Consider the following 10,039-nt stretch of genomic DNA (forward strand, 5'->3'; position numbering starts at 1 on the left):
AGTTGTTTAAACATGTTTATTGCTAGATTTGAGTTTCAAAAATCATTTTTACAAGTTCTTTGATATTAAGCATATGGAATCCATCTATGAACTCGTTGGGAGATGGAAACCGAACTAAACCGAAACTTTTGCTTAAAAGACTTGTAGTTAACTTTTTTTGTTGTAAAATTTAAGTTTTCTTCATTTATAAACCAATATACAAGTTCTATGATATTTGGGCATGTAGAAACCATCTATGAACAATTTGTGAGATGGAGACCGAACCAAACCGAACTATACCGACTTTTACTCGCTTAAGACACACAAGTGTGTTTTTAGCTATCAAGACTTGTATATTTCTTTAAAAAAAATAGTTTACAAACTGATTTTAATTATTTTCTTAAGTACTTGGAATAGTTGGATCCAACTTGATCTCATAACATAGTTTGGACCGACAAAACCGAACACTCGCTTAATGTGCGTTGTTAGTTCTAAACAATAGATCTACATACTTCGTTAAGTGTTAGTATGTTTTAATGAGTTATCTCATAAAAATTAATATTTTGGAAAGTTGACTTTGGGTTCGACCATTTGTCAAGACCCGAACCGACAACCCGAACACTCGTTAAAAACCCGTTTTAGTATCTTTAGCCTAATGGAACTTGCATTTTAGCATTTTCCCCACCTTATTACTTAACATTGGTTAAGTAAATATTAAGGTTAGATACTTTAACCCGGTTTTGAGCGAACTTACATTTTTTTAAAAGGGTTATTATTATAAATTCTTAAATAGTTACATTTTAAACCTTGAACTTTAATTGATTAGTTTTTGCAACAATTATTTTATTTAAAGATCTTCAAGACAACCTTTCTAAATCCAAGACTTTCTTTTATTTAGGCTTCATACGTTAAACTCGTCGTTCCGGCAAATCTCCAAATAATCAATCTTTCAAGTTTATTACTTGAACGTGAGTAACTTCATACCCCGTTTTCTATCTTTTATTTTGGGGGTGACATTTCAACTTATCTAAACTAAATGTTTTATACTTGGGTCTTAAACCACAAACGTTGTTGTATACCTTACTTGAATAATTGCTCGATTTGGTGTTCTATACTTATTTGACTATGTGTTTATCGCTTTTGGATGGTGGAACTATAAATCCTAGACCTTTGGCAACCCCTCATGGCAAGGTGTCGTTAACGTAATGCAATTAAAGATAACTATAAAATCCTAAACTATTTGGCAACCCCTTATAGTTGGATGTCGCTAACTTGTTAGCGATAACTATTTATCCAAGTTTATAGCTATTATTTATGGTTTTGTATACTAGTTTTGTGGCTTTTCATACTATATATATATTGTTCAAACTTATGAATTGCTCACCAACCTTTGTGTTGATAAACTTTATTTTATGAAATGTTACAGGTTTGCATCTAGGTTGATTATGGAGTTCGGTGAAGAAAACGTCACAAATACCGTTAGGATATTAGCAAAAATGAACAATATTTGATTTGCTATATTTTGTTGTATTTGAGTTATGAATATTTGGTTATGTGACATTTTCGATGTTGTGAAATGAAATGAGTTCGTTAAATATTGTCGCTTTAAATAGTGTCATGCGCTTATGAGCAATCGTTGCACCCCGGCATGTTCCGCCGCCTTTGGTCGGGGTGTGACATTACGGGTTGATCCGGATCCATATATCTTCATAAAACCTTTAAGAAACTTGAAAATATAAAAGATTTTGTAAAGTAGAGGAGGCCAATTTCAAAGTGAAATCATAATATGTTGGTTGTAATTTATATAAGGGAGATAATGAGTGTAGAAAGCCAAAAACCTACTTAACTAATAATCTAGCGACACAACCAAAAAAATATAACTATAATTCACAAAAGTTATGTCCTTATAATTAGTGAAAGTTTGGTTTTTTAGCTATTAGGAGTGATACTTCAATTTACAAAAATCTCACGCCGAAATTGTCAAAGCAGGTTATGATCAATGTTTAGTGATCTTACCACCACTCAATAAGTTGCACAAAAATAAATCCTAATTTGCACCATCTCATTTGGCATACATCATTTCTAAAAACAAAATGTTATGTTTCATCTTTCTTATGTGACATATGTTTGGCCACCTTTCAAAATTTGTATATACTGATAATAATCATGTATCAAAATTGATCTTCTTCTTTTGTTTTTGGTACCCATCATGGTTTAAGGCAACCATTGCTTTGTGTGTACACTATGCACTTAGCTAAAACTATTTGCATTCAAGGTAAAAGAAATAACATTTCATTCGGTATGTTAAAAGTAAGTTCATATTGGTAGGAATCGATCAATGTCGACGTAAAGTCATGGAAGAGAATAATGGTCTTAAACACGTTTTGTTGGAACGCAATTGGATCAAACAGAAAGGAAGAAGAAAAACACAGAAATTTCGAAGTAAACAACTTCGACTCTTTTCTTATTGATAAAACTCGACGAAAACAAATGACTCTCCTAAGCATATGCATTAATACTATACTCCATAACTCAAAATCATAGTCTAATACAAAATCAAACAAACCAAACTGGTAAACATAAACAACCAATTAAACACTAAGTTTAAACAATAATATAAAACCTATAATCTAGGAGATAAATCTTCTTGGATAATTTATCACTCTCTTTAATATTTCGAGTTCTTCGTTTTCTTTTCAAAATTATCAGCCAAACATATTTAAGCTAAATAGATTATGATTAAGGATAGCACAACTTTTTTTATGATACGTAGAGCGAAAGCGAAGTCTAAATTGAAGCATTTATTTTTAAATTCATAGGATGTTAATTCAAAGCACTATCAATATAACTTATGTCAAATACATAGTTTTGTAGGAAGAATAGGAATAACATAAAATTTATAGTTAAGAAACTATATAACATAAATCCTTAATCCTAGGAAACTATTTGGTAGTTTAAAAACTATCAATCTCAACCATTAGATCATAAATCCAATGGTCTAGATTGATTCTTACTCTTCTTAGAAAACTATTTCTTTTTATTATAACCCACCTTTTAAAGATAATATCCAATCAAATGGAAGCATAAGTAACTATCAATATTACATCTATAACTTAGTGGTCTAATTAATATAGGAATTGTGAATAACAAGAATCACTAAAATGTAAATTTCAAAACGGAACACTAAAATAGGGAATTCTTCTCATATAATAGTTATGATAAGCCGGAGTATGGATTAGTGGATTACTTATCTTTAAGCTATTTAACAATAGAAATATCATAAACTCAAACTCTTGTCAAGATCCTCGATTAAATAGTCGATTATAGGCTTCGGCATAAAACACGGTTCCGGACACGACCCCGTGTACCTGACCCGCGGGTACGAACCAGGTTCATAGAAAAACTATATCCGACCCGGACCCATAACCAAACTAAATCGAACCCTCGGGAACCGGTTCCACCTCTACTGCTCTACCTGGTCAAAACCCAGACCTGACTCGACCAAAACCCAATAAACACCTAGCAAAACACGCTATAAACCTTACCATACCCGGAACCAGCTCCTACCCAACTAAGTTATTGACTTTGTTGACCAACTCTGAACCAGTTTATGTATCCCTAGTTGATTGCTTGTCCTTAGGTTGATGGCCCAGTTACATAGGTACGGTCTATTAAACACTGAAGGATCTTAGGGCCAGATCAGATGATTTTTCCAGTATGGGTCAGTTTTTATAGGCCTGGTTGTATATATCATAGAAGAAAGCACAAAAAACCAAAAAGTAACAAGCCCAAGTTACCACACTACTACTTAAACCCAACCCAGTTGTTTTCAGTAGTCTTGTTTAACATGATGTACACAGCCTCAACAAAACTTGCACACATATTTATGATTTTATCATCACAAGATAATTTCAAATTCAATAATTCAAATTACCACGTAACTTAACATCACTTAACACAAAAATGAACGAGATTGAACCATCAAAGTTACACCAGAAAATTGTAAGACGAAGACTTTTGTTTTTTATATAACACTTGCATAATTACAGTATCATAACATTTGTTTACATGTGTCGTTCTCATATATGCAATATCACAATAGTTCAACGTAAAATCGTTCTTAAGTTCTTAAACTTAATAAATCAACCGACATATTAACGGTGAGACGATTCATTCATCGTCTCATAGTTATATGATGTATATGACCCCTTGAGTTTGCCAATTTCAGATATACCCAAATGACTCTTTCAAAGTCAACTTGTTATGAGTTTAGACTTTTTAACGTGTGCAACTTCATATGCATAATGCACAAGTTGTCACCAACTACATAATCTCTTAAAATAATCGTGCACACAGTTTCATCTTGATAAATCAATAATAAAGGCTCTATATCCCTATCGTTTACTCCATAGAATAGCATGTAAGCGACCAATACAAAAACAAAACAATAACATTAATATAAGGGAAAATGCCAAAACATCTATTTAACCAACAAATTCTTAAAATGTCCATAAAAAGCTTGTCGAACCAATCACTTTTAATCATTACTTGACATGATTTTTAGGCAACAGATTCTGTCATTTGTCTAAAAAATCTCACAGGACAACTTAATATCCCCGTCGACTCTGACGATTTTTTATAAAATCTAGCAACCACACGGTTTTATGACGCGAAGCAAAATTTAGTTAGTTAAAAACTCGTCAAGTAATAATTACAAAGTGATCAGATCAAAAACTTTTAGAGTGACCATATTAAGAATTAATTGATTAAATGAACATTTTGTCAAAATTGAATTAATTGATTAGATAAATATTTTGTTGACATTGACCTGTAAAACAGCATTTCGGTAAGGACCTCTTAATAATATAAACTTTCCATTATTATCATCTTCCACCAAGAAAAAATGTATCTACTCTTTATAATCCTCTATCTATCCCACCTCCCTTTCTCTCCAGCAACCACCACCACCACCGTCGTCAACAACCTTACACTCCCCGGCTGCCCGAGTACATGTGGCAACCTAACCGTACCCTACCCGTTCGGTATAGGCTCCGGGTCCAGTTGCTCTATAGGTCCATGGTTTGACATCACATGCAACACGTCTTACAATCCCCCTAAAGCCTTCTTGCCAGGGGACTTATTTGCATACCGAGGAAACCGAACTTTGGAGCGAGTGGAAGTGGTGAGTATATCCGAAGAGAATGTGCGGGTTAAAACCGCAGTGGCTTATAAGTGTTATGATCAGACTGGTAATGTGACTACGTTTAAGCCCACTGGGATTACTGTGGCGAACTCATATTTCACATTTTCACAACTGAATAAACTGATAGCGGTCGGATGTGATGACTACGCGGTTATTTCTCCTGTGGCTGGGATTGAATATAAGAATTTTACGGTTGGGTGTGTGTCTATTTGCTCCGGTGTTCAAGATGTTCCGGTTGGTTCATGTTCAGGTATTGATTATTATTATTCATCTAAACAAATATAAAAGGCTAGTCAATGAAGTATTTTATTAGTATAACAAGAGAAAATTATAATGTAAATAGTTATTTTTATTAGTAAACGGAATTTAGTTCAATGGTATCTTAGTGTGTTAAATAATGCGTTATCCTCTAGATATAGACTGGCAAAAGGTTTCAAATTCATCGATAGAGTAGAAATCGGCGTATATTAGATGAGTGTTTGAGTTGGTATTAAAAAACATTTTTTTATCCTTTTCGCCGATTTTATTGCCACATGTGGCAATTGACGAAAATATCACTAGTGGCATGGCACCCCATTATGGCACGTCGCATGAGTTCAAAGAAAATAAAGTTATTGGCTTCGAAACAATGACGGCATGACATGTGGCATGTTGGTGAAATTTTTGGTGTGTTGTCAAGTGTTGTCATATTCAAGCGAACGGTTGTCATGATGCAAAATTTTCGTCTTCCGGTTTTGACTTTTGTCATCAATAGATAAAATCGTGACACTTTGACAACTTTTTTAGCGAATTATAATTGATTGATTTCATCCTAAGGTGAAATTATACAATGTGTGTCATGTTGTTATTGGTTCGAGGCCGTCAACTTTATTCCTTTTGAATGAGTGTGTCGACTTGGGATCCCTGTCACAGTCGAAATTTTCACCTTCTTCGCCGTATAGGCCTTTATGTCTTAATAAGATTTGTAAAAACTGAATGTCCACGAGTGAAAATGGTTAAAATCAATCTTTTGAAACCCGGGCTAGTACTAAGGCGGACAGTTTGTTATCCTGTCCAGTTATAAAAACATTCATTAAAGTTTATTTTCATAAAAGAATTTGATCAAAATATCAAGTCAACGTCCATAAGGAAAAAATGGCTGAGCCAATGTTCATTTTCATAAAGAATTTGCACTGTCAATTATTATTATACGAGTCAACCATTCAAATATATTGTCCCTAATGAATTATTTAGCTGTGAATATTGGTAATCAAATCATTTTTTTTATTTTCTAATTACTCACAAGTTATAAAACTTGTGTTCTATAACTCTTATTTGTGTTTGAATAAACATTCTGAATCATATTATTCTACATTTGTTTTATGCTACAGGTATAGGATGTTGCGCAACGAGCTTGCCCAAAGGTTTATCAACTTACGTGGCACAAGTATTCTCAATCTATGATCACCTAAACGTATGGTCTTTCGATAAATGTGGCTACACTTTCTTAGGTGAACATAGCGTCTTTACATTTTCAGGGGCATCAGATTTCACAGATCCTAATTATATCGATCGGATAGTTGATACTGTTCCTGTGGTGCTTGATTGGGTTGTTGGGAGTAGGAGTTGTGACGATTATATAAACACGAGCGATTATTATTGTCAAAATAATAGTGTTTGTATAGATTCTAAGAGCGGAAATGGGGGGTATAGATGCTCTTGCAAAAATGGTTATGAAGGCAATCCTTATTTTTCTCCCGGTTGTCATGGTGAGTAAAATTTTTCGGTACTTGGTTTAGATAGAATGGGATTACTACCCGGTTTCGTTGGCATGGGTTGAAATAGTGACCCGATTAAGTGGTTAAACCGGTTTTAAGTAACTATTTTTTTACTAGAAAATTTTCTTTTTAGATTATAAATTTCAACTTGTGACATATGAAAGTGTTAATACTTTACTTATCTTGCGTTTTCCTATTTAAAAGTTATATTTATTTCTATGAATTTATTTATAACCATCATAACAATATAGTAATTAACTATCATATAATATATAAATATCTTCAAAATTAATGTTAATGTCCAGTTTCATTTCAGATTTAGATTTCTTAAGTTTTTACTTTTGAGATATGAAGAATATCTTCTGTTTTCATTTTGTAGATATCGACGAATGCGCAGATCCTAACAAAAATCCTTGTAACGGGACTTGTACTAATCTTCCGGGAAGTTACAATTGCTCGTGCCCTCACGGGTATGAAGGAGACGGGAGAAAGGATGGGAGAGGTTGCATTGCCAAGAATTCGAGCACGTCTAGCGTCCTCAAGTTGTCTCTTGGTGAGTAAATAAATGCTCTTGTAACAAATCACTACTACAAAAATGGGTATTTGTTATATCAAAATCCTATCGCATTTTTCTACGATCTAGCCACAATCAACATTATATATGGTATAGTTATGACTTATGGATATTCCGTTGCAAATGAAATCCGTAGCAAAATCGAGAAATATATAGTTAAAAAGATAGCTAAAAGCAGTTTAATAAAAAATTGATAGTTTCATTTTGTAATTTTCTAATTGTTCCAAAGTCTTATAAGTTGAATCAATCAAATTCAATTTGCTCGCTCTATTTCAGAGCATCCATTCATGCGAAACTCATCTGCTTCTATTTCTACTTTCCATAAAGCTGTTCTATGGCCCCTTCGCGCAATTCTTCTGAATTTCTATATTATACAAGATTCTCTTTTTTCGATTATCTAATAAATCACTTAATAAAAGTAGATTCCCAAGGCTATATAATAAATTAAACATTTAAAATGTTAATTAGAAGTAATATAGCAAAATGTTAATTAGAAATTATAACTTTTTATTTCATGTAATGCTAACAAATGAAGTATAATGCCTTGTGTTTTATGAAGGAATGGGGTTTGGATTCATATCTATACTTATGGGAATTGGTTGGTTGTATTTCAGCCACCAGAGAAGAAAGATTATCCAAATGAGGGAGAAGTTCTTCGTGAAGAATGGTGGCATGTTGTTGAAACAACAACTTGATTCAAACACGGGTGGCGGTGTCAACCAATCGACTAAAATTTTCACAACCGGGGAGCTTAAAAAAGCAACTAAAAACTTTTCCAATAATATGATTCTTGGTCGCTGTGGTTATGGGATTGTGTATAAAGGGATCTTACCTAATGGAAATATAGTTGCGATAAAGAAATCACGAGTTATGGACGAGAGTCAGATAGAGCAGTTTATCAATGAGGTGGTCATTCTTACTCAAATCAATCATCGAAATGTGGTAAGCTTTTAGGTTGTTGCTTGGAGACTGAAGTCCCATTGCTAGTTTACGAGTGTGTTTCTAATGGTACTCTCTTCCACCATATCCACACGGATGGTGGACTGGCGTGGTTATCTTGGGACAATCGTTTAAGAATAGCTGTCGAGTCTGCTGGCGCACTTGCATATCTTCATTCTGCCGCATCAAAGCCTATTATACATCGCGATGTGATCCGCCAACATATTATTAGACGATAACCTAGTCACCAAAATTTCCGACTTTGGGGCTTCGAGATTGATACCATTGGGTAAGGAACAAGTGACTACATTGGTTCAAGGGACATTAGGGTATCTAGATCCTGAATACTTTCACACAAGTCAGCTTACGGATAAAAGTGACGTTTATAGCTTTGGAGTCGTGCTCCTAGAGCTTTTAACGGGTAAGAAGCCAATTTGCATGGAGCGAAGTCAAGTTGAAAGAAACTTAACAGCCTATTTCCTTAACGCTTTGAGTTCAGGAAACCTATTTCAAATTCTTGACCCTCGGGCTATTAGAGAGGGTTCATTCGAGCAACTCCAAGCAATTGCATCACTTGTGAAGCTATGTCTCAATATAAACGGCTTTAACAGACCAATAATGAAAGAGGTAGCTATAGAACTAGAACGACTAAGAAGATTCACCAGGCAACCATGGGTTGAACATCAAGGCAGCGAAGTTGGCTTTGTTAGACCGAGTGAGGGAGAACCTTCGGACCTTTATGGTGACTCGATAAATTCATATATGGATTCGATAGAGCTATCGAGTCACTCTACTTTATACCTTACCAATGAAGCTAGATGATCTACCAAGTTGGCTTATGAATACAAGTGTAAGTGTTATACTTTGGGGGTTTTCATATTTGTTATTAGCACATGAAAGTGCACACTTTGCTTTGCGTTTCTAAATTTGATTACAATAATAAATCTAATTTCTTAATCTGGATTGTTAGTGGATATTGTGACATTGAGGCAGTCAATTACTTATGTGTTTCTACACTAGAAGTGAAATGACTTCAAGTTAGTAAAAATTTGGGGTAAAATTTTCATTGATGAAATTGAAGCCATAAAGACCCAAAAGATAGAATTCGGGTTCGACAGTTAGACCTAATTGTTTAGGTAACTCAACCCATAGCCCAAAGCTTTGTTTACCATAATGCCATGTTTATATCTCTCAAACTACTTAAATAAAAGTCGGTAACTTTTGTATCACCCATATGAAATATCATTTACTCATAGATCTGTATAATGGACAGTGAAGATATTATTATAAATTTATAATATGATAGGTCCATGTTTGTACCCGCATTCTATTATATGTAAGATTCTTTAACAAAACTTTTGTCACTTTCATTGCATGTGATTTTTGGTAGAATCATGGTTTAAGCCAACCATTGCTTTGTGAGTACACTGTGCACCTAGCTAAAACTATTTTCATTCGAGGTAAAAGACATAACATTTCATTCAGAATGTTAAAAGTAAGTTCATTTTGGTAGGAATCGATCATTGTCGAAGTAAAGTCATGGAAGAGAATAATGGTCGGTCTTAAACACGTTTTGTTGGAATACAA

The 10,039-nt window shown here is 33.9% G+C and overlaps 1 pseudogene; it reads left to right on the top strand.

Annotated features, from left to right (window-relative positions):
- Positions 1-4,846: 4,846 nt before the first annotated feature.
- LOC143554258 (wall-associated receptor kinase 2-like) lies at positions 4,847-9,483 on the top strand (annotated as a pseudogene).
- The last annotated feature ends 556 nt before the right edge of the window (positions 9,484-10,039 follow it).

The sequence above is a fragment of the Bidens hawaiensis genome, unplaced genomic scaffold, assembly GCF_021521415.1.
Source record: "Bidens hawaiensis isolate Kalapana, Puna unplaced genomic scaffold, B.hawaiensis_p1.1 tig00017574_1, whole genome shotgun sequence".
NCBI lineage: Eukaryota > Viridiplantae > Streptophyta > Magnoliopsida > Asterales > Asteraceae > Bidens > Bidens hawaiensis.